This window comes from Herpailurus yagouaroundi, unplaced genomic scaffold (genome assembly GCF_014898765.1).
Source record: "Herpailurus yagouaroundi ecotype Mexico unplaced genomic scaffold, PumYag 188, whole genome shotgun sequence".
Classification (NCBI taxonomy): Eukaryota; Metazoa; Chordata; class Mammalia; order Carnivora; family Felidae; genus Herpailurus; species Herpailurus yagouaroundi.
Genome location: NW_024412419.1, coordinates 7,261,411 through 7,286,299, shown reverse-complemented (window position 1 = coordinate 7,286,299; position 24,889 = coordinate 7,261,411). Strand labels below are relative to the sequence as shown.

The 24,889-nt window shown below is 55.0% G+C and overlaps 3 long non-coding RNA genes across 4 annotated transcripts; 1 reads left to right on the top strand and 2 right to left on the bottom strand.

The window, feature by feature from the left end:
* The first annotated feature begins 12,474 nt into the window (after positions 1-12,474).
* On the top strand, positions 12,475-18,486 carry LOC121044077 (uncharacterized). 2 transcript variants are annotated; one of them, XR_005797105.1, is made up of 4 exons: positions 12,475-12,844; positions 13,438-13,656; positions 13,864-14,066; positions 17,761-18,486. It is a non-coding gene; the product is annotated as an uncharacterized LOC121044077 (long non-coding RNA). The 2 variants fall into 2 exon arrangements; XR_005797104.1 differs by having other exon boundaries at positions 17,599-18,486.
* LOC121044079 (uncharacterized) lies at positions 15,475-17,096 on the bottom strand. Its single transcript, XR_005797106.1, has 2 exons — positions 16,211-17,096; positions 15,475-15,945 (listed from the first exon to the last, which is right to left on the bottom strand). It is a non-coding gene; the product is annotated as an uncharacterized LOC121044079 (long non-coding RNA).
* Positions 18,487-19,156: 670 nt separating the features above from the next.
* Positions 19,157-22,233, bottom strand: LOC121044076 (uncharacterized). The gene is made up of 2 exons (XR_005797103.1): positions 21,669-22,233; positions 19,157-21,588 (listed from the first exon to the last, which is right to left on the bottom strand). It is a non-coding gene; the product is annotated as an uncharacterized LOC121044076 (long non-coding RNA).
* Between the last annotated feature and the right edge of the window lie 2,656 nt (positions 22,234-24,889).

The window sequence follows — 24,889 nt, the reverse complement described above, 5'->3', positions numbered from 1 at the left end:
ACATGTTACACGTGAACAAGGTTCCAAAGTTTGTCAAAACTATGCAAAAAAAGATGCAATCAGAGAAATACCATTCTCTCTCCTTTCCTTTTTAATCCGTTCTCACCGACTCCTTTAGGTTGTTTTCTTAGTTTCTAGTTTACCTCTCCTGTGTTTCTTTTTTGCAAAAATAAGCGGATTTATGTATATCGTCTCGTTTCTCTTACACAAAAGATAGCATGTCGTATAGGCCCTTTATTTTTTTTTCTACTTAATATATTTTGGAAATCATTCCATAACAATTTTTAGGGCTCTTTCACAATTTTTTACAGCTGCCTACCACCCCCCATTTTATGGGTGTACCACTTCTAATTCATGCAGTCTCAGATTATGGGCATTGGGGCAGTTTCCAATAATTTGCTGTTACATATAATATTACAATGAATATCCACGTACATACATATTTTCATGGTGTTGGAAACACATATTCGGGATAAATTCCTGGAAGTGGGATTGCTAGGGCAAGGGTTGGGCTAGGGGAATGCGTGTCTAATTTAGTCTGGTTTTGTCAAGTCCCCGTAGGGTTTTACCGTTGGATTTCCACTCTCAAGGTACAAGAATGCCAACTCTTCCACAGCCTCTCTCCTGCGTTGCCAAGCTTTGGAATTTTTGCCAATCTGATGGGTGACGGTGCTATCTTAGTGTTGTCACCATTTGTATTTCTCTATGAGTGACCATGTTTTTCATACGTTTCCGGGCCATTTTCTTTCATTGTGAATTATATGTTTGTGGTCTTTTGGCCCAGGTCCCTATTGGAATTTTGGTCTGTCTTCCAAGTGTTAAAGAGTCCTTCAAATATCAATCATATCAGTCTTTTATCTTTGATGTATATTACAAATATTTTCCCTCAGCATGTCATGTCGACATTGAAAAGCTTCTTTTCTTTCTTTTTTAACTTTTATGTAGTTGGATTTCTGTTTTTAGTGTTGTGTATTTATTTATTTTTTATTTTAAAGAGAGTGTGCATGAGCTGAGGAGAGGGGCAAAGGGGGAGAGAGAGAGAGAGAGAGAGAGAGAGAGAGAGAGAGAGTCTTAAGCAGGTTCCATGCTCAGCACTGAGCCAACACGGGGCTTGAACCCACAACCCTGGGATCATGACCTGAGCTAAAACCAAGAGTCAGACTCTGAACCAACTGAGCCACCCAGGCGCCCTAGATTTATCAGTTTTTAAAACTACATCTGGATTATGTTTGAAGTCTTCAATGGCTAAGCATTAACAGCATCCCAGTTAAAGCCTTCACCAACAGAACACCGGCCTCACTAGATTTTGTCAAATGCTGTTAATTCTGGACTGAGCTAATCTGCTCCTCTTTCTGAAACTATTACGGCAAATAACAGTAAGACTTCTTCTTATAAAGGCAGATATATATACATGTACATATATATGCATAGATATATATACATGTGTATATGTGTATATACCATCAGTCTCAGAGCTAGACAGACACAGTTCTGAGCTGGCTGTCATGGTTTATCACAGAACCTTGTGTACCTGACTTCATCTCACTGAGCCACAAGATGGTCCCTTGCTCTGAGTTCAAACTGTAGCCACCTTCCAGTTTCAGTAAAGGGATGTGGGACAGGGCAGAGCTGAATGCTAATACCAGACCAGCCGGTCAACATGCCGTCCCTGTGAATGAAGCAGGAGAAGGCCTTGAGCACCAGAGAAAAGTCCCACGGTCAAAGGAAACTGATTTTACTGGTTATTACAATGGGCCTATTTCTCTGATATAATTTGAGGCACTTCAGAAGGCTTCCCCCCCCCCCCCCCATACTTGGTCATCTTCAAATATGGGCCTGCCATTCTGCCTGAAATTCACGATGGGTCACTGCTTTGGACTAGGACACTGAATCCAGGAGGTTCCTGTTAAAACCCCTACAGTCACCAGATAGTGCTGTGTGCACACACGTCACCTGCTAATACAATACTGGGGGCGCCTGGAAGGCTCAGTCAATTAAGCGCTGGACTTTGGCTCAGGTCATGACCTCACGGTTTGTGAGTTCAAGCCCCGCAGCCGGCTCTGTGCTGACAACTCCGAGCCTGGAGCCTGCTCCAGATTGTGTCTCCCTCTCTCTCTGCCCCTTCTCAGCTCACACTCTGTCTCTCTCCCTCTCTCAAAAATAAATAAATGTTAACCAAAAAAAATTTTTTTTTTTTTACAATGGCACAGACTGACTGGCGGGCTTATCAGCTCTCTCTTAGCAGAGTTTTGAAAGAATGGGACATAAGGAAGATACACCTTGATAGGAAGACGGAGCCTGGGCTCAGGGCTGGTACAGGGCATTGATCTGGGAGGACGTGTCCTTGGGTGGCCATCCAGAAAAGGATGTGGAGCTAGATAGTGAAGGCACCGGGCAGACCAAAGGCTTTCGAAAAAGGGGCAGTGGTAGAGTCTCTACTAACTTCCTCTCTGCCCAGGGCCCTAGTTCAGAACACGGCCTCTTCCCTAGTCACCTACCTGCCTTTTGTTTCCATCCTTCCCTCACACGTAGCCTTTCCGTGGCCCCCTGTGTCTTCTGAGTCCTGAACAAACTCCTTATCCTGGCTTTTAAGGCTTGACTCTTCAGAAACCTGTCCCTCCAGTTTCGCCCACAGACCTACCCGTATTCTCTGAACAACAGTATTGGGGCGTGTGAAATGACAAGAACGAGGTATCGTGACAACCGGAGAACCGTGATTTAAAACTAAGACCCTTCCCACAAATCCAGGCTCGGGCCCAGCAGGGCTGGGGGCTGTCTGCAAGACGCACTTTCTCACCTGCCGGGGCTCACAGGGCTCCCTCCGCTTTAATGGCTCCTTCCACATCCCGGGCTTCACTGAGCCCTGCGCGTTCTGGAAGGCTCCAGGAGACCCCAGTCTCCTCGTGGAATTCCAGTGGGCTCGATTGGCCGTGGGGGAGGTGTGCGGGCGCCACCTCGTGGCCGCGAGCCCTCATTGCACCAAATGTAGACCCTTGACCCACCAATGGGCTGATCCTAAAGGTTGGCGGCCCAGGACCTTAGGTGGGAAGACCCACGCTGCCAGCCCGCCTGTCCCGACACCCCACCCCTGCCAGGACAGCCCACTGGGGGGTGCCCAGGGCCTCCTTCCAGGCAAAGACGGTTTTCGCCCTTGGAAGGGAAAGGTCCCGGTTGTCCTGTTCCTACATTGTTATGTATGACTCTCCCTCCCCTTTCTCCCCACAGGGTCTCACTAACTCTGAGGCCACCCAGTGGAGCTGGGCAGAACGCTGCCCTGCTGGGATGCAGTGTGGTGTGGCGGATGAGGGTGAGCTTGGGGGCCACGGAGGCCTGAGGTGACCAGCTCTGCCATCGTGGGCACACCGCTTGACCTCTTGGGGCCTCGGGTTTTCATCTTTTTAAAAAAGGAGATAATTGGGGCGCCTGGGTGGCTCCGTCGGTTGAGCGTCCGGCTTCACCTCAGGTCATGATCTCACGGTCCGTGAGTTCGAGCCCCGCGTCGGGCTCTGTGCTGACGGCTCGGAGCCTGGAGCCTGCTTCCGATTCTGTGTCTCCCCCTCTCTCTGCCCCTCCCCTGCTCATGATCTGTCTCTCTCTCAAAAATAAATAAAAACATTTTAAAAAATAATTTGAAAGAAGATGATAATTATGTATGCCCTAAGAATTGGGGATATGGATGTAAACTCTGGGCGCCTAATAGTTGCAAAAAATGGCAGCTGTTAACACTATGAACTTGAATGGCAGCCTTGCACCTTCTCCAAGGGGGCACCGCCCTCCGTGGGCTCCCTCATCACTGATGTGGTCGCCGCCCTTCCCAGCCGGGGAGATAGTCAGCGGCAGGTACAAGGTCACCTTCCACAGCGCCAGGCACCCGTTTGTGTCAGAGGCACGTCCCGCCACGGGAGCTGTTAGACCAGCACCAAACGGATGAGAAGTTCGCCTGTGGGTCTCCTAAGAGATGGTCAGTGAGTGCGGAAGTGGGGTGGCTGGGACTCCCCAGGAGGACTTGCGTGTTGAAGTGCCACCCAAGGGACCAGGGCACTGTACCGCCACTGGGAGACAACTCCAGGAGATCCCCCTGCATCCATGGAGTTCACCAGCTGGAGTCCACGAAGATTGGCCGGAAGGGCTCACGGGTCTGCGTGGGCTCCAGGCAAAAGTGACCGGGGATTCGTTCCAGAACAGTCTGGAAAAAAAAGGAGACCTACTTCCAGTCTGCTCTCCGCATCTCTCCGAAGAGCCTTCTGCCTCCATCTGGAAGAGGAGGCAGTGTAGGGGGGTGGGGGGGACGGAAACCTACTGGGCCACAGGGCTCTCCGGACTCAAAGGCCATAGTAGTTTTACCACGGGGTTCACTGGGATGGCTGGGCCAAGCCAGGTCTCTGGAGAAAGGGGGTCCCCGGGCGTGTGAGGCCACACGCCACCTTCGTCGTGGTACCTTTGCCATGGCGCCCAGACATTCCCAGGAAGCCTCGACAGGCCCCTGGGCTGTGGCTTCAGACGCATCCTCGGGGCAGAGAGCGCAGTCTTTCCTACCAGGAGGAGGGCCACACGTGGCCGGCCTCCCTGGGGACGCTGCCCTCAGACTAAGGCCACTGGGAGACCACCACAGCATGTGCCAGCTGCCTTGCCAAGCACCAGGCCGCCCAGATACCCTTTTCTGTGGGATCATTTCCAGAACCTTCCACGGGGCAAGAGTGAGGCCTCGTCTAGCCAGTAGCCATGGCAGCGTTGGGGGCACCGTCTCAGAGTGCCTCTGGGCCTCCATCAGGATGGGGTGGGGAAGGCCCTCGGCCCCCCCGCCCTTGTGCGCCCCCCCCCCCCCCCGACTCCCAGGCACTGCTCCTGCTGATGCCTGGATTGTTTCCACTTAGACTTCACTGGAACCATCCCTGCAGGAGGAATTGCCTTCCCTTTCCTTCGCCCGAGCTTCATTCACCGCCACAAATATTCACCAGTCACTGACTCCACGCTAGGCCCTGCGCTGAGGTACAGTGACGATGGAGAACGCACACAAGTAAACAGACACCCTCCTTGGCTTGGCTGAACCTCACTTCCTCCAGAACACCTTCCCTGCCCACTCGTGTAGTTGGCTGGTTTGAGAACAGGGAGGCACCAGCACCCAGTGGCACCTACAGGTGGACTAGACCTCTCACTGCCGCCTCCACGGGCAGGGCGCACGAGAAACTTCTCTGGGGTCTGATCCGAAGCCCCCTCCGCCGGTTTCCGTCCTGGTGGCTGAGGCAGGCAAAAGGCCCCTCGAGTGTGCTCAGTACCTTCTCTGAGCTCTTGGGCCATGAGATCCTTGCGGCCTCACTGCCAGGCACCTGAGGGAGAAGCCTGACCTGCCATCCCTCCCCCAGGACAAGCGGGAAGGGGATGACTTGCCACACTGAGGCCCGGCCACCACGGGAGGCCCGATCTGGATGCTGCTGTTACAGTTACAAACACTAACAGCGGGACAGGAGCAGCAAACATTAATAAGGACACAGGCAGAGCATCTGCCCCGAACAGGCCGGACACACACGAGACAGAAACTGAGCTCGGAGGGGTCAAATGACTTGCCCACGGTCACACAGCTGATGGGGGCCGATGCCTAGTTTCCTAATAGGTCTGCCCGCTCCCTCTGGCCAACCTCAGAGCTTCTTATATTTTTTGAAGTCGGCGGGGTGGGGGGGGGTGGTGTTAGTTTCCTGGAGCTACTGTCATAAGGTTCCACAGACCAGGCGGCTTAAAACAACAGAAATGTACCCCTTGCAGTCCTGGAGGCTGGACCACCCAAATCCAGGTGTCTGTCCGCCATGTTTCCTCGGAGACTGGGCAGAACCCCTTTTTTTGCCTCTTGCCAGCTGCTGGCCGTCAATCCTTGGCACTCCGTGGCCTGTAACTGTGTCATTCCAGTCCCTGCCATTCTCCGTGTGTGTCACTGTCTTCACATGGCATTTTCTCTTCTTATAAGGCCACCAGTCATACTGGATTAAGGGCCCACCTTAAACTGGACTACATCTGCGAAGACCCTACTATTCCAAATAAGGTCACATTCACAGGATAAGAACCTGTCTTTCAGGAGCAGGGGGGGCACAACTCAACCCATAATAGGGAAGAAACTCTGCTGGGGTGAGATGGGGCTAGGAGTTCCAGATGTGGAGTATCTTTGAAGCCCCAGTTTTTAATCGTAAAAATTACTATCTGTTTAACACTATTCTCTATTACAAATTCATGTTTGTTTGAATATGAAATAGTATTTCTTCAGATCTTTTGACCCTTTGGAGGGGGGACACGTTTATCCTATGGCTTCATGAGCCTTCAATACATTTCTGGAACTTTCTCAAGTGAATCTGTGGCCCAGTTGGAAAAGTATAAACCAACCTAAATTCACTTAGTTCCCATAAGAACCCAGGGAGGCAGGTATATTTAACTCCAGAGGAAACTGGCTCATCGGTGGTTAATGAGCTGCCAAAGTCACATCCTAATAGATCGGGGGCCAGGACCAGAATTTGGGGCTTCTGGCTGCCTGATCAGCTTTGCAGCTATAAACATGTGACCAAGGGGAGAAGAGGGAAAGAGAGAGAGAGCGCGTGTGCCCTGCCAATATTTGGGGAGGGGGATTTGGGTACCTGTTGTGAAAATCAATGACACGACTTCTGAGACATTCACACGGTTTTCTGCGTGGCAAAACCCGTAACGTTTTCATTAAGACAGAAGAGAAAATCCACTCCCACCACATTCAAATGTTATATTCCTAAATATTCACGTTAGACGTGCCCTTCAAGGTTTCTAGGGGAAAAGGAGGGGGCGAACTGTTTTTTATTCTGCTTGTCACTTGGCGGTTGCTTAAAAGGTCATGAAGTGGGGCTCTTGGGAGGGGGGTCTCCGGTCACTACCAAGAGCGTCTCTAAGTAAAGTTCCTCATTAGAGCGGCGTCACCACTGCCTTAACCCAGCCCCCCCATCCCCCCGGGTCACCCAGTCACCCACCCCTCCGTCCACGCAGCAAGCCTCCTCTGGGCATCTAGCTGCACCAGGAGAGTCACCACCGAAGGACGCACAGTCCTGCCGCTAGGAAGCGCATACACAGGGAAACCAGCGTCCTCGTGCTCTAGACAGGAGCGGCCGTGAACCCCGAGAGGCTCGGGAAACTGCGGAGTCAGCATGTGGGTGAGGCTGCGTGTGCGTGTGCGCGCATGCGCGAGTGAGTGGGCGTGAGCCCCACCCCCGCCCCCACGCCTATTAGCCGCAGAGCGGCCTGTCTGCTCAGTTTCGTGCCCGGCCGCTCCCATAATCCGCTTCCTTGGGGTGGGTGAAGCCAGGACACCTGCTGCGGACGTGAGCACCTGCCGGGTTGCCCTGCGCCTTTCCCAAGCCAGCCCCCCCGGGGGAATCCGGGCTGGGACACCTGCACACCCCGTCCCCTCCCCCGGGGTTGGGCAGCCTAGTCTTCCTCAGCGTCGCCAAGCTGGGCCCCGGGGACTCTGTGTCCATTTTTTCTTGGCTCCCAGAAGCCAGCGACCTTTGCCTGGGGGTTGTGTGAGCCCCTGGTTTTCACCCGCGGATCCTAAGCGTTGTCCAGGCAGGATTCGCTAGAGGAAGGAGATAGTTAAGGCGGCCCCCATTCTGGGTGGATCAGGGTGAGTCTGTGGCCTGCGTGGGAGGCTTTTGTTTCTTAGTTACGCTGTTTCTTGGGTGAGGGAACATCGGCTACAGTTTCTGAGCATCTTTGTGCAAGGTGCTGTGTTCCTCACTACAGACCGCGTTGCTAATCCCCTGAACAAGAATTGCACGGCAGGAATTGCTTGTTTTATTTTGCAGAGAGGTTGAGTTCACTTGCTCAGTGTCTCCCAGCCAGGACGTGGCGGGGCAGGACTGCCTGCTGTATCCTGTGGCCTCTTGGTGACGTCAGCTCCTCGGTCCTGTCCTGGGAGAGGACCTCAGGAGGCAGAGCGGAGGGTCTCATGCAGCAGCCCGTGTCGTGTGTCAGTGAGAGAAACCACAAGGAAGCCGCAGGGGCCACAGTGCCCCAAAGTTCTCCCAGCTGCCTTGTCGGCGTTCCTGAGACTTCTGCGCTTGAACCTCCTTGGAGGGCCCACCCTCCGGGCCCCCAGCGCCGGCACCAAAACTGGCAGAGACCTGTCCCGTGTGGAAACAGCTTCCCTGGTCCAAGATCTCTGAGACCTCATCACTATTGTGACTCTGTGGTTCCTGGGGAGGGACCTGAGGCCCAGAGGGGATCCCAGAGCTGCCCAAGGTCACCCCACAAGTAAAGAGTGCATGTTTGAGGTGGACATGGGACGATGACAAGGACATTGGTGAGTGTCTGAAATTGAGATGTCGCCTGCATATCAGCCCCATGGCTGGTTGTCTGGGGTCACATCCCATACGATGCCACCTGCAAGAGTGTGGCAACTCTTAAAAATCCCTGCCACTTTCAAGGCCCCCTCAGTGCGGTAGTTGTGCTGAGCACTTAGCCTGTATGGATCATCTTTGATCTGCAGGATAACCCTGCAGGCAGGTGTTCTCATGTCCCAGTTGAGGACCTGATGGAGGCAGAGAGGTTATTGACCTGAAACCACACAGTTTGTGTGTGTGTGTGGCGGGGGGGGGGGGGGGGGGGGGGAGTCGAAACCAAAATTCAAAAATTTTTGATGTTTATTTATTTTCGAGAGAGAGAGTGCGAGCAGGGGAGGAACAGAGAGAGGGAGACACAGAATCGGAAGCAGGCTCCAGGCTCCGAGCTGTCAGCACAAAGCCCCACACGGGACTTGAACCCACAAACCGTGAGATCATGACCTGAGCCGAAGTCGGACGCCTAACCGACTGAGCCACCCAAGCGCCCCACTGGTCCCAAATTCAAGTCTTCCTGCCTGACCCCCAAAGCTTTTCAGTAGCACCCCCTGACTTTCTAGAAGCTAGCCACGTGATTAGAAATGTGCTTTTAAATGTGATTATTTGTGTATTCTCTTCTACCAGACAATAGGCTGAGCCAAGGGAAGAGGTTTTCGCCCATGTCAGGCAGACAGGGAGCAGCAAGTGATTGCCAGGCCGGGAATGGATGTGGGCTCGGGGCATGTGGGACGAGAAGGAGGCCCTGAGGGTGCAGGACACTTACACAGTGAAGGATGGGGTTGGGAAGGTGTGCCATTGCGTGATCAGACCATTAGTGATCAGACATTAGTGATCAGACCAACTTGGGCAATGCCCTGGAAGCCAGGGGGCACTGAGGTTAAAGGTCCCCAGAGATCAGGGAAACTAAGGTATGGTTCTTGTGAAACCCCAAAGGTAGCTTTCTACCCACGTATCTATGCGCTCAACACATCATTCTAGAACAGCTACTTGCACCAAGCACTGTGGCATGTTGTCTATATGCCTATCTTGCTGGGGGGCTGGGCTGGGACCTAGGAGATGGAGCGTGGTGTTCACTGGAGGCTTTTCAGAATGGGGACAGCAAGGAGGTGGGGGCGGGCTGGACATACAGAGGGAAGCAAAGGGACAGTCTCGTGGAGAAGAGAAGCCGTAAAATGAGCTCCTAGTAAGGTGCTGCTGGACTGTAACAGGGGCCAGAACAGATCATCTCACTGCTGTCAGAAGTAACCCAATTTTTTTTTTTAATTTTTTTTTTTCAACATTTATTTATTTTTGGGACAGAGAGAGACAGAGCATGAATGGGGGAGGGGCAGAGAGAGAGGGAGACACAGAATCGGAAACAGGCTCCAGGCTCCGAGCCATCAGCCCAGAGCCCGACGCGGGGCTCGAACTCACGGACCGCGAGATCGTGACCTGGCTGAAGTCGGACACTTAACCGACTGCGCCACCCAGGCGCCCCAGAAGTAACCCAATTTAAAAGAGAAGGTGGCCCCCTGAGAAGAGGAAGTGACATGTGTAAAGAAGTAAGCATGTGGGATCAGGGATGATGGCCTTTGTGGTCATAGCTCTTGAGCCCTTAGGGAGCACTTCAGCTCTTTGAGATCCAAGCCACAGTGACGGGGTTGTGCTCACTCCAGCTGAGTTGGCTCAGAGGGAAGTTTCTGGATCACCAGCTAGTCACTGGCCAAGGGCCACCCTGGGGACTGAGCGAATGCCCATCAAGTGGCTTCGGGAGCCCAAGGCCGGTGCTCCCAGGTGAGCTGCTGGGCAAGCCCTGGGAAGCGCAAGGAGCAGACGCCCGGGAGGGGCATCCAGAAGGAGTCCAAGGGACCCGGGGCATCTGTGTGGAACCTGGATGGCATCTGCTAGAGGGGGCGAAGCAGAGGGAGGGGCCAAGGGCTGGCCAGGTTGATCCTGGGACCTGGACGTGCTCCCAGTCTGTCCCCCCTCCCCCCTGTTGCCCTCCCAGACCGTTTCCAAGCCTGGGCCTCTTGGGCTCAGTTTTCTCCAGAGACTCTTTCCATGGCCTCCCGTGGATAGGAGGGGATGTCTCCTCACCACATGGCAGGGGATACTCACTGGGGGTCCAACTCCCCGAATAAAGACTTTCCACCACTCCCCTCTTTCCCATACCAGGCTTCTGTGGTTCCACCCGCTCCAAGTGCTTTGAGAGTCGTCAGCTGTTCTGTGGAGTACCCTTGACCTTGTTGCTCCCGTCTTCCTCTGCAGGCCCTTATGTGAAACTTCGGTGCTATTACATCAGTCATCTTGCCTCCATTTGCTTCCAAACAGTCCGTGAACTCTCACTTGCTGTTGTCTCTTTGTCTTTGCGGCCCCGTCATCCTCCAGGGGCAGGGAAACCGTGGGTGATACAACAACCCAATCTGTCATTGCACGGGGAACCAGTGCTTCAGCTGTCCTCCCATCAGCCTGCCTGGGACCGATGCCCAGCCCGGTCATCGGAGGCAGGACTGGAGTTGGGCTTTGGAGCCAAGGTTCTGAATCAAGCAGAGGCAGGGCTTGAGTGAGAAGTCAGGGTGCAGGGCAGAGCTCCAGGTGACTGCCAGGCCAGGCTGAGAAGTAGGTATGACAGGCTGGCCAGGACAGAGCACACAGAAACTGGGGCTCTGACGAGGGCAGGGTGAGCTGGTGGGGCTGCCCTCGGAGGCCAGGCCTCAGGCTGTCCGGTCAGGGCACATCCTAGATGAGCGAGCCTGAGGAAGCAGGAGGGAGGTAGTGAGTAGTGAAGCCCCCAGCCCTGCAGAAGCAGAAGGAAGGGAGAGAAGACAGGAGAGACGGAGGTGTGGGAGGGACTCGCTGGGCACGGCAGGCAGTGTCCTGGCACCAAAGCAGCAGAAGCCATGCCTCCCTGGGTCGGGGCTGAGGGTGTGCTCTGCTTTGGAGCAGAAGCTGTTTGTCCACGGCCCTCCATGATGGCTCCTGGTCAAGGTGGGTTGTTGGCCCTGCAACCCAAGGTGAGGCTAAGCAAAGGTCCTGGAGTTGGGGAGGAGAGGCCGGTGGGCATAGGGTCATGTAACAGGAAGGAAAAGAGACAGACAGTCCAAGGCTCAAGGGAGTGTCACTCTGGAGGAAGCCACCCAGTGGCAAATGGTTAAAAATCATGGCGGCCTTTCCTCGGGGGAGCCTAGAGACCAGGGGGCTCTGTCCCTTGGGGGAGACTGTTGGGGGAGAGCCGATTTATTAAAAGTTCCATTAAGATTCATCTCTGACTGCACCGTAGCAGTAAAAGGCAGCCTGTGTGGCACATGCCTGGATCCTCTACAAAACCCATCTTTAAACTCATCCTGTGGTGGGAAGGAACATTCAGCGAAGAGCCAATGTGGGCGGGTCAGGGAGGGCCGGTGCCCAGCCGGAACAGACAGGCATGCTTCCCTCCCAGACAGGCTACTGCAGCGGCCAGGGTGCCAGTCTTGCGGGCTCAGAACCAGACTTGTCAACTTGCCAGGATGGACCCGTCTCTCCAAGAAGGAGTCATCCTGACCCAGTTCACATGACTGATGTATAAAATGTCAACATAGCCTTTCCTAGTGAGACACGAACGTCGTGAAGACCAACTTTCTGCCTAGGCGTAATTAGTGCATTTGTGTTTCTAGGAAACAGAAGTTCACTTGGTGAAAATGGAATCAGAATGTGGGAGTTGGACCACTTAGATATTTAATGGCATGAGACTGTTACGGCCCATATCGTCACCTCCTTGATGGGATGCCTTTGCCAGCAGCCAGATAACCTCGATTTGCATTAACTAAGCTCCTTGGACTGTATTTGAGGGATGTCGCCAGCCTTGGTTTCCATGCTCGAACAAGCTCTTAGCCCTACAGATGAGCACTTTAAAAAAAAAAATAGCATTAAAAAAAATTCCATCAGGGGAGCCTGGATGGTTCAGTCGGTTGAGTGTCTGACTTCAGCTCAGGTCATGATCTCACGGTCTGTGGGTTTGAGCCCCACGTCGGGCTCAGTGCTGACGGCTCAGAGCCTGGAGCCTGTTTCGGATTCTGTGTCTCCCTCTCTCTCTGACCCTCCCCCGTTCATGCTCTGTCTCTCTCTGTCTCAAAAATAAACATTAAAAAAAAAAAATTAAAAAAAAACTCCATCAAAGGAGAAAAATCACTCATTCTGTCGTATCAGGGGTTTTTTGATTACAAGAGGTGAAACTTAAGTTAACTTCAGCAAACGTTAATTTATCGGAAAGAAATGTGAGAGACGGTGTCTGGGTTCTCCGGAGACACAGAGACTGAGGCTGAGAGAGATTTATTTTAAGCAGTTGCCTCGGTGGCTATGGGGGTTGGCAAATTCAACATTTGCAGGGCGGGCTGGCAGCCTGGAGACTCAGGCAGGACTCCTATGTGGCAGTCTTGGGGAGGATGCCTTCAATATATCTGGTTCTTCTCACATTTTCAGTTCTGGAGGCCAGAAGTTCAAGGTCAGGGTGTCAGCAGGCCTGGTTCCTTCGGAGGGCTGTGAGGGTGAGTACGTTCCGGGTGTCTCTCCTTGGTTAATAGATGCTGTCTTCCTGTTCATGCGGGGTTCTCCCTATCTGTGTGCCCGTGTCCTCTGCCAGGACCCCATTTCCAAATAAGCTCGTATCCTGAGGTACTGGGGGTTCGGACTTAAATACATGAATTGGGGGGAACGCAATTCAGCCCATAACAAGACTAAGTTCAGAGGCGAGGAGAGAACCAGGCTTGGGCGTGGCCAACAGCCAAGGCAGTTCTAGAAGCTTTGCAGCAGGAATTGCAGGATCTGACCCGGGGCCTGCGCGCTCGGGGCCGGCAGCTGCCTCTTAGCTTCCCCAGAGGATTGGCCCCCTACGTCCACTTGCTGTGTCTGTCCCTCATTCAAACTTCAAATTCTAGGGAGGAGCAGTTGACCGGCCCGCTTGAGTCACGAGCCTGTCCCTTAGCCAGGCAGTGGGGCGGAGGGGGAGGGGCAGGCCAGCTGTGGTCCCACCGGGACGCGCCGTGGGAGGAGGGGTCACTCCGATCTTGCATGCTGGGGAGCTGTTAGGAAGAGGAAATGGAGGCAGATAGCACAGAGGTCCAGCCCTATCTCTTTTCAGAGGCGGTCACCCCTCTGCTGAGGTCCAAGCGTACTGATTTCATGGCCTGATTCTCAGGTTTCACAGAGGTGGACTGTGAGCCTCAGAGGCATTCGAGATGCCTGTGGTTTGAGCTGGCCAGAGGCCTGTCTGGGAGCCAGGAGGCCCAGGTGTCCTGGATGTCCTCCGGTCAAGCCCTGGGCCCGGGCCAGCCCTCTCTTCCAGGAAACACTTGGCCAGGTGAGTTCTACGCACCCGGTCTGAATGCCTATACTTGCAGTGTGTGCGTGGAGAAAGCTCTGGGCTTGGCCTCCTGGGTTGCTATAGCTCGTGAGTCCCCCTTTCCTAATCTCCTCCTAAAAAACTGGTGTCGGGGAGGGAGCTGAGGCTGTATTTCAGGGCGGCTGACACAGCGAATGCACCTGACTGTCAGCGCTTGTCTGCCAGGACCCGGGAAGAACCCGCCGGCATCCCTTCCGGGTACGTGGGCCATCCACCTCCGGGCCCAGGCCAGGCCTCCTGTGAGGCCAGCCCCCTGTGCCGCCCAGACTCCCTTCCTGTCTTTGACGGGGAAATGCAGAGCTTTTCTGCACCCAGCCCACCACCACACAGACTTCGCCGGGGACAAGAGAGGACTGTGCGGCACAGAGGTAAGGCCGAGGCCTCCCCCAGCCCTGGGCATGCCCCTGCCCCCGTCCCTACAGCCCAGCCTTTGCTCAGAGAGGACTCTGCCTGTGGCCAGCTTGCCATGCAGCATCTCTGGGCACAGCCACTGAAGCCCAGGGTCTGATGGGCCACAGGGCCTGGGACTGTCAGAGGAATCACAGAGGCAGAGGTGTCTGAGCTATAGGAACGTGAGTTAGGAGATGAGGCTCAGAGAAGAGTCAGTACTTCTCAGCTGGCAGTAACCAGATGCCAGGCTGGTTCCCAGTCACTGACTTCTGCTGCCTGAATGTTTCTCAGACGGGGTCCCCCTGGGACCGTTTGGGTGCTCAAGAATTCTTTTTTTTTTTTTTTTAATGTTTATTTATTTTTGAGAAAGAGAGAGAGAGAGAGAGAGAGAGCACGAGCAGGGGAGGGGCAGAGAGAGAAGGAGACACAGAATCCGAAGCAGGCTGCAGGCTCCAAGCTGTCAGCACAGAGCCCGACGCAGGGCTCGAACCCGTGAACTGCGTGATCATGACCTGAGCCGAAGTCAGACGTTCAACTGACTGAGCCACCCAGGCGCCCCAAGAATTCTTTACAAAGAATCTTAACTGGAGCATTTGTAATCGAAGCAAAATCTGAAAAGAATTATCACGGGCATGGTCTCGACCATCCCGACAAAGCTCTTATAACTGGGGACTGCCGTGGACTGTCGGGGCCCACCCTGCTTCGAGGACACTAACCATGTGGGGCTGTTCGAACTACTGCAGGCTGATGAAGAACTGAGAGAAGCCAGATGACATCATGGCCCAAGGGAGGCCAGCAGGGAGGGGAGGAGAGGGGCAGGGCCCTGCCGGAGGGGGGCGGGGGCTGTGGCTCTGGTGGCTCCGAGGCCTGTGGGTTCCGGACAGCCTCTGGTAGCTTCTGAGCATGTAGCTACTCTGACACAACCCTATGACTCACGTCTCATCCTGGCTCAGCTACTGGAGCCCCAAGCCAGAGGCAGAATTTTCTAGGCTGTGTGGCAACAAGATCAGCTATCCTGAGAGAATTGGCCGGTGCTGAGGTTGGGGGCGGGGGTTGCAGCAGAAATGGGGAGGCTCTGAGTCATCCCAGGGCGGCAGGAGAGCTGGGGGCCTGGGACTGGAAGGGTCACAAAGAAGAAACTGCCCCCCCCCCCCCCACACACACACACACAGCACTCTCCATCCGGGTCCTTAAGATTTCTGTGCCTCCAAGTGGCTCGGTTGTCCACGAGCTACCCTCTCCCTACTCGCGGAGAGGCACCTAACACAGGGTTCTTCATTCGCTCCCTGAGGACAGCCTCGTGGAAGAGGGGCTGAGCCAGGCAGGTGCCAGGACGCCCATGGCAGTCCTTTGTGCCCTGTGTGGAACTGGACTCCTCTGGGACAGGTGGATGTCCTCCCATGGTGCATTGGGTCTCTGCGATGTTGGTCATGGGTTCTGTTTGGGCCTCTGAGAAGCCACGCTCTGCCCTGCCCTGGAGGTGTTGACAGAGTGGCCTGGAAATCTGGGTCAGCAACGGGCAAGTCCCTACAGGTGGGCCCCAGTGCCAGGAGAGACAGGCCTGGCTCTAACAAAGCTATGAGCTCAGCTGGGGACTGAGAACCCACTGTTATGACACATCTCATTTCCATGCCCGCCCAGAAACCCTTTGTGAGGAGGCAGCGTGGCATAAGGAGAGGACGGGAGCTCGGCAGTCACCCAGGTTCTGGACCCGGCTTGCAAGTCTGACTGTGGGTCGTCACAGCCAGAGGGGACCCTACGATGCCCCCACTCCCTGGGGTTTGGATTGGGGCATCTTAGGGTCCCCTCTGGCTGACCCTTTGGCCGCTGATTTCCTCTGGAGCTGGCTGGCTGGTCCTGCAGCGGAACGGAGATGAAAGAATAAACCCTCACAGTTATCAAAATCCTTATCCCCAGCCTTCCCAGGACAGCCTAGACCAAGGCCACAGGTCCCCTAGGGTCACTGCTTCAAAAGGGGGACAGGCCCTCAGTCGACTCCATTTGAAGCCAGGCTCCAAGAAGCTTAAGAAAGGGTTAGGTTCTGCAGGCAGTGGGTGTGAAAATTCCTTTGCTGCAGATGCTCTGAACAATTCATGAATTTTTCTCTCATTTATACATTTACCCATCCATTCATTTCTCCTGCTCGTCCGTTCATGAACAGATCAGACTCAGCTGATGCCCTCGAGCGGCTGCAGCAGCTTCTAGGCTAGAGGAAGAGTGATGGTCCCGGTTCATCCAGTCCCAGGCAGCACCACAGACCTGGGCTTGAGGCATCATCCACGAGGGGGCAGGAGGACAGCCCTGCACTGAGGGTCCCAAATCCCCAGGGAGAGAAATGCACAAAAGCTGGGTATTATCATTATTTTCCCATTTCACAGATGGGAAAACTAAGACTTAGAGAGAAAGGTGGGTGGCCCAAAGTCACACAGAGTCCAGATTGACCCAGGAACCTGGAGAGAGTCAAGAGAGGAGGACAGGAGCAGGGCAGCAGGGAGGGAAGGAAGAGAAAAGGAGGTCTCCGGAGCTCAGGCTGGAATGGGCGGGGGAAGTGCAGAGATGTTCCCCGCCCCAGACTGGCTCCACCTGGCCTTCCTCGGTCCCTTTGCCTGAGGCCTGGACCCTGGGCTCCCAGGCATCCACCCCTCCCGCCCCACCTGGTCCCTGCGGCACAGCCAGCGCCCCAGCTGCTGTGCACTCCTGCCCTCTGGTGGCAAGATCTGGAAACGTCACCACTGCACCCCTGGCCTGTCTCGTGGAAACTGGACGCAGGTCAGTTCAGCACCTTCTGTGCCCCAGACCCTGAGCTGGAGATCAGAGAAAAAGGGAAATGGCCTTGTTTGTGCGAGCGCATGGTTTAGGGGAGAGGCCAGAGGAGAGACAGACCTTGACCATACAATGAGGAAGGGACTTGGCGGGGAGGAGCTTGGGGTGTCACGTGATAGGACTGTTTTAAAACGAGGCAGTCCTGGGGCGCCTGGGTGGCTCAGTCGATTGAGCGTCCGACTTTGGCTCAGGGCATGATCCTGTGGCTCGTGAGTTCGAGCCCCGCGTCGGGCTCTGTGCCGACAGTCCCTCTCTCTCTGGCCCTCCCTGCTACTCTCTCTCTCTCTCTCTCTCTCTCTCTCTCTCAAAAATAAATAAACATGAAAACAAACACAACAACAACAAAAAAATGAGACAGCCCTAGATCTGTGAGTAGGGGCCTTTCCCAGACGCAGCCCCCGCTCTGGAGGCCCTAGGCTGCCCCTCCGGGGTGGGAAGTGTGCTGCAATACTGGTCTGTCTGAAGCCAGAGTCCCAGAGCCACAGGACACCTGAGGGAGGTTTTCAGCCGTGTCTGCAGAGGAGCCTCAGGGGTTGTGGGGTGCGTGGGGTGCGTGGGATGGGTCCCACGGCTTCTCACTGTCCTCACCCGGCCTCACACTGGAGAGGCCAAGTAACGAGTCGGTTAAGTGCTGGGTTTTAGAGCCGGACCGCACAGGGCTTTACAGCGTCATGTGACCTTGAACAGGTGTCTCGGGACCTCAGTGTCCCCATCGGATGCTGGTAGAAGACTGTGACCACCTCCGAGGGGTGTCGTGAGGATTAAAGACGTGGGCACAGGAGAGGCACGTGGCACAGCGTTGGACACGTGGTGAGTGCCGTGTACTCCGGCCCTTCTTTCTTTTGCAAGGTGTTTCCTCGGTCACTGTCCTGGCAGATGGTGCCCATGGGGGCAGAGGCCCAGGAAGAGGTGTCTCACCCGAGGACACTGTGGGAGCCGTGGCCGCACTGAGCCTGGAGCCCCGGAGCCGGGCACCGTCCATTGAGATCACGCGGGAGCTGGTTGGACACGAAGACTCTCAGGCCCTGCCCCAGACCCACAGACTCGGAATCCGCACTGTAACAAGAGCCTGGCTGATCCGTGTGCCCGTTACAGACGCGGGGTGAGCGTGTCTGGGCAACTGCACGGAGGTGGATAAGGAGCTGAGGGTGATGCCAGCCCCCCGGGGCAGCACCTGCGCCTGGCTCTGGAACTCTCGGGGCGTTGGCTCCTGCAGTCAGCCAGGCCTGCGCACGGTCACAGCCGTGCTGGCGAGTGAGTGCTGAGCTGGAAGCAGGCCCCGAGTCCCCTGTGAGCCTAAATCTCCCCGGGGGAAGTCAGGAATCTGAGCCAATACATGAGGAGAAAACTGGAATTGGCCAGGCTGACCTGGGAGCAGCGGGTGGGGATTCCAGCAAAGGGGGCGGCCTGTACCAATTCCTGAGCTGTGTTTTCGGAGGACAGGGTTTTGCAGACTTTACCCGAACACTGTCAGGGCCCAGGGCAATTGGAAGCCCCCGTGCTCTGTATCTGCACATTCAAAAGTTATAAATCAAAAAACTCACAAACTATTAAATACACTGTTCTAGCCTCTTACCTTGATGAATAAGCTTCACCTAGAAGTGCAGGTTCAATTTTAGAATTTTTGGCCTCCTTGGAGTCCGGTTCCAAAACACAACGGTGTGGGGGCGCCTGGGTGGCTCAGTCGGTTGAGCGGCCGGCCGACTTCAGCTCAGGTCATGATCTCACGATCTGTGAGTTCAAGCCTGGCGCCAGGCTCACTGCTTTCAGTGTGGAGCCTGCTTCAGATCTTCTGTCCCTTTCTCTCTGCCCCTCCCCCACTTATTCTCTCACACTATCTCAAAAATAAATAAAAAGCGTTTTAAAAATTAAAAAAAAAAAAAGACAAAACACAATGGTGTGGGCTGAGCCAGGTCCTGACCATACCGCACCCCACCAGGAGGACTCACACATGTGGGCACACACACACACACACACGCAGTGGGCCCAACCCTCCCATACCACACCCCTCCCCCTACACACAGCTCTCCTTGGCATGTGCACAGGGGATGGGTGGGCCCCAGGATGAGAGACCCATGGAGTCCCTGGAGAGGGGAGGATGGTCTGAGAAGACTCATTCATCATAACCCTGTGAGGAGGGCCCCAGCTGAAGAGGCCTTGTGACAATTAAAGTGTGACATACCCTTAATGAGAAGATTCACTGATTTCAGGGATGTTAAAATGTGGAAAAAATATGCATCTTAGATTCTGCCCCCTGCCCGTGAGAATTTGTTTAAACTGAATGTCAATTTGCACAGTATTAACAATATTAACAATTTTCAATCGTAACAATATTTAGTCTTCCACTCCATGGACGTGGGATGCCTTTTCACTTATAACAATTTTCAATCGTAACAATATTTAGTCTTCCAATCCCTGGACATGGGATGCCTTTTCACTTATAACAATTTTCAATTGTAACAATATTTAGTCTTCTGATCCATGGACATGGGATGTCTTTTCATTTATTTAGGTCTTGAGTGTCATTAAATGATGTTTTATAGTTTTCCATGTAAAGTCTTGCACTTCTTCACATGGTGTTTTTATATTCATTTCCTCTCTGAAGACCTGCAAACCCTCTGTGAAGTAGGCTTGGTGGTCATGATTAACTCCATTTTGTAGATGAAAGAAGCCTCAACCAATTAGTGGCAGAGCTGGGATTTGAACCTGTATCCCCTGTCCTCCGGCAGCGCTGGGGCTGGACTTGCTCTGATGGTAGCTGCTTGTCCCAGCACCTCCCTGCACAGGAACAGAACGTCTCTCCTCCATCCCTGTGCGGGGGAAGCTGGCTGGCCGGGTGGCAGTCTCCTCTTCCCCGCTGACTTGGAGGGTGGGACAGGGGCAGGGCTGGAGCCAGATGCTCAGGGTCAGGGAAGGAATGTCCAGGGGAAGGTTCTCCATGCAGGCCACAAGCAGGGAGGGAACCTGTTTGGTTTTAACGGTGTCCTCCGCCCTTGGCTGCAATGCAAATCACTGGAGTGCTTTAAAAATTTCCAGTGTCCAGGCTCCACATCAGACCATTTAAAGCCTAACTCCAGGGAGCAGGGTCCGGAATCTGTGATTTTAAACTGCCCCGGTGAGTCTGCAGCCCAGGCTGGGAACCACTGGGTTAGATGTTGAAGTGAGCTGTCAGTCCTGACCCATCACTCTGCCAGGGTGGTGGGGCAGAGGACTCCAGACTTCAGACCCACACAGACCAGGCCACCATCCCAGGTGTGAACCTTGGGTCTGTCTCACAAGTTCTATGTCCCTGGACCCGTCACCTCTCTGAACCTCGATCTGTTAATCCATAAGATGGGGACAATTACACCTACCTTGAGACGGGTAGTCTGTCTCTCTTCCCTTGAGTCTGGACGGGCCTGTGATGGCTTTGACCAAGAGGGTACAACAGAAGGGGCACTGTGCCGGCTCTGGGCCTAGACTTCCGCCTCCTCGGCCTCTTACGTGACTTTTCCGGTAAGGAGAACAAGACTGACAGACAACTTGCCCGGGGGGATGGGGGAACAGTGTTCAACCCCTCACTGCTTTCCTGCCTCTGAAGGAGGGAATGGCAACATCTGGAACAACAGACTTGGCCGGGCTTTCCAAGTCTGAGTCCCTGTTCGGCCATTCCCCTGCTGTGTAACCTTGGGCTGGTTGATTACCCTCTCTGCACATATGCCTCCTTTTTGTCATTATCACTTAGATGATAATAATGGCGCCCACCTCAAGGCTGTTGCAGGGTTTAACTGAGAGGGACACCTAGCACTATGAACCCTACATATGGTAGCTGTTTGGCTCACTGACTTCCAACGGCCCCTATAGACACCAGGGGGCAGGGAAGCCTTCTCTGGGTGGGGGCCCCTTGGCTCTGTCCTGATGAAGTGGCTGCAGATTATTTTTAACTGGGAGGCCTGCCAGCCTTTGTGGCGAGGTTATTCGGGGTCCGGCCGCAGCTGTGCAGGTCTGGCGGCTTATTTTCGAAGAGGAAGCCCGGAAGGGCCTGGGAAAACCCCCTGTTTCCCACTAGTCCCCTCGTTTTCCCTCTGGAGACAACAGAGCCATCCAGGGGGTCTCAGGGTGGGGCAGGATTTCCCCTCTTGGGGAAGGGCCCTCACTTCCGCCCCAGAGCTTGTGCATCAGAAATCAGGCGGGGCCGGCGGGGGCAGCAGATGTGCTTATCCTCCTTGCCAAGCCAAGGGCACCAGGACCCCACCTTTGGTTGAGGTGTGATCCGGATGCCAAGTGGACCTCCCGGTCCCTGGAAGCATGGGGGCACATCCTCCGGGCCCCCCAGCAAATGGTCCTGCCCGAGTCGGCCCAATTTCCAGGAGCCTCAGGGCCCCTCCTGCCCCTCATAGTGAGTCTTAGCCCTCCTCTGTGCTTCTCCCTGGTGAGGCTTCCTGAGCAGCTGAGACAGCTCGTGTGGGGAGCCCTTCCCCTCACCACCCAGGCCCTTCTACCTTCTGGCTTCTGTGTCTCCTCTGTTCACCCTCCCCCCACCTCAGGGGCTCCCCTCTCTTCCCTCTCCCACCTCAGGGGGCTCCCCTCTCCTGTTTTAGAATCTAAAATCTCAGATCTCCCCTTTGTCCTACTCAGAACAACATCCAGCCTCCTGGAGGCCTTGGGGCCTAGGGGTCCCTTGAGAGGAGGTCCTCTCTCCTCAGCAAAGACAGTCCTTCCCCCCGCCCAGAGACATTATACCAGTCCCTGAAATGATGTTAAAAACTCCTTGTCACCACATTTATGTAAGTGTTCGAATTTAACCTGCGTGCGTATGTGTTCCTTTGACGTCTGTCCTGTTTGGTGTGTGTGGAGACAAGAAATAGGAGAAGGGCTGCTCTCTAGTTTTGGGCAACAACGTCCCCCTTCCCCTGTCTCCCCACCGATGTTTCCACTGTGGGCTGAGGTCCTCGCCAGGTGCCCAGGACTTTGGCCTTCCCACAGAACACTGCGTCGCTCCAAAGAGCTCAGCAGAGCGCGGGGCCTCTGGGAGGACTGGGGGAGGGGCACGGCAGAGCAGACAGGGCAGAGGTCACGGCTCAGATGACGGGGACTTGGAGATGATCTGACCCAGCAATTGATCAGATCTTTTATTGTGAGACAATATAAATGGGGTTTGCCGTTTTAACTAAGCTTGAGTGAACTGTTCAGTGGTGACCGGTTTTCATGGCTGAAGTGACACTTGTTCAGATAAAATCTTAAGCAGAAGCCTGATGTGAAACCGTTAAGGCACTGCTGCCCTGTGGAGGGCTGGGCCTCGGGCGGGGATGGGGGGGAGTGGGTGAGGTGCAGGGAGAGGAGGCTCCCTCCCACCCCGCCCCCGCTGCTCCCCATCAGGCATTTGGCCCCCTCACCCCCTGCCCTCCAGGTCTGGTCCCACCCTCCAGCCCCATATCCGCTTGGGGATCTCCAGCCACGGGTAAAGGCACTTTGGACAGTGGCTCATGGTGACGGACAAGAAGGTGCGAGGCCTGAGCCTGCCACAGAGGAAACAGATGCTTCTGAAGCATTGAGGGTGGCTTGTCCTGTGGGAGAAGGACTTGCTTCCTGGCAGAGCCCCACGGAGGCACATTTCTGAGGCCACCGGGCCTCACCCTCCGGGTCACCTCCGGGTCACCCTCCGGGACCCTTGTCCAGGAACGTTTGGCCTGAATAGGGCAAACCGGCTCCGTGGAACATTCCTGGAGTGTTGCATTTGCCCATTTGGATGAATTCCTCCTGACTTCCTCTGAGTGGAAGGCGGGTCGTGAGTGAATCCCACGGGGGAGACCCTCTGCCCCTGCCGGGAGGAGGTAGCGGGCGTGAACGAGGAAAGGGCCTGCAGGGAAGGAGGCCCCGTGACCTTGGTGGGCAGGTTGGGCTTCCAGCTCCAGACAGAAGCTCTCACTCAGGAGGAGCCTCAGGAGGGGATGTGGTCCCTCTGTCCTCCCTGCAGCGCACACGCCACACCCCCTGGCGTGCTCTCCAGCAGCACAGGGGACTTGGTGTGGCCCCGCTGGGGTCCATCGGTTTCCCGGAGAGCCAGCTGGGGCTAGAAGAGGCTGAGCCGAAGCAGGCCCTGCCCAGCCCGCACACACCAGACACAGTGCGGGCTCTGGGCGGTGACCAGGACAAAGGCGGAGGGCCCTGTCTCGTAGAACCTGGTCTCCCCTCCCTTGGCCCACCAGGGGTCTGTCCTGCTTTGGGCACTTTCTGGGTCAGAGGTAGAATATCTCTCAGGGTTCCTTGCGGCCGGTTGTGGCTGAGAGGACGCGGCAAACACAGACAAAGCCGCGGGGCCCTTTGGAGCCGAGGAGGGCCCGATGACAGCCCCCAAATCGCTTCCTGAGGGTCCTGGAGCCATTGTGCTGTGCTCTGCTGGTTTTCTTCGAAAACTTGAGACAGGCCCCGAGACTCTGGGCTTCCCCGGGAGTTTCTGGGGTTCAGTGCTAGGGTGGATTTTATAGCAAAAGAGCCAACATACTTGAAGGAGGGGAAAGAACCAGGCAGGAGGTTCTCTGCCCAAGTTGAAACCTGGTGAGGTTCAGGGTCACTGGCCGTCCGGAGCCTGCCCCAGGCCCCTGAAGCCACATACTCTGTGCTCGGCAGCAAGATGCCAACAGACACACTTCTTCACTTGACGCAGTCACCTTTTGGGGGGGGGGGACAGAAAAGTGAGCCCCTGAGCCTTTGCTCCAGGGACTGATCCTAGCTGCCTTGAAATGCATTGAAACCCTCCCGTCCCAACTGCCAGACGTCAAAAGCATCCTAAAACCTCTCCAAAGAAGGTAGAACAACGTAGGAGGCAAATATTGGAGGTTTGGGTGAGAACGCTCATCTTTAGGGAAGCCATGGGATGGCCGGGGAGGGCTCGGGAAGAGAGGACACAGAGAGCTGCAGGTGACCCCCGGAGACAGGCTTTCTGAGGGAATGCAGGCTGAGGACATGTTTTCCTGTTCGCTTTGGAATGCTGTCAACCCAGAACCACACAGAGACAGTGAATTGGGTAAAGGAGACCAGAACTGTCAGCCCGAGGCTGGTTTGCAGAAACTCATCGACTCAGTCAGCTTGAGCGCTTCCTCCCACAGGCTCAGAGGAGGAAAACAGAGCACAGGGTAAGTTCTCGGAACAAAGCGCTTACTTACAGCTCCACGAAAAGTCTCCACACCGAGTGAGCATATTTGCAGTCGGAAATCCCACAGCCGAGATTTCAAATCCTGCCTGGGCTTCACTAAGAACGCGTCACGGAGCTTCGCAGAACCGTAATCGAGGAGGGAACGTACTGCTCAGAAATGGAGGAGAAACTTCTCTTCCTGCGTGGAAACCACTCACAAGTGGGACTCAGACAGGAAGATGAACAAAGACCTGGAGGGAGACCTGGAAACAACCACCTCCTTCTATCAAAGCCTGTTGTCTCGAAAGAGGAGAAAGCTCCAGAAAAGTGGACAGCGGCCCCTCCCCAGAGAGAGGGCTCAGCGGGTAAGTGGAGACGGTCCCACAGACGCAAGCTGGTGGAGGCAGAGTTAAGGTCCAGCTTTTCCCAAGTGGCCTCTGGCCCCCACTCAGCCCAGGACAGAGGCCAAGGGACCAGGGGTTCTGGGGCTCCTCACGTCCCCAGGGGAGGAGGCTGGCTGAACCACGAGGGCTCAGGGACCCAGGCCACACCTGGGTGCCACCCACAGCACCAGGCCCCACATGTCCACACAGCACAACGCTTGCCCCATTTCTCTCTCTCCCTCTCTCTCTCTCTCTCAAAATAACTTGAAAAAATTTTTTGGGGCGCCTGGGTGGCGCAGTCGGTTAAGCGTCCGACTTCAGCCAGGTCATGATCTCGCGGTCCGTGAGTTCGAGCCCCGCGTCAGGCTCTGGGCTGATGGCTCAGAGCCTGGAGCCTGTTTCCGATTCTGTGTCTCCCTCTCTCTCTGCCCCTTCCCCGTTCATGCTCTGTCTCTCTCTGTCCCAAAAATAAATAAACGTT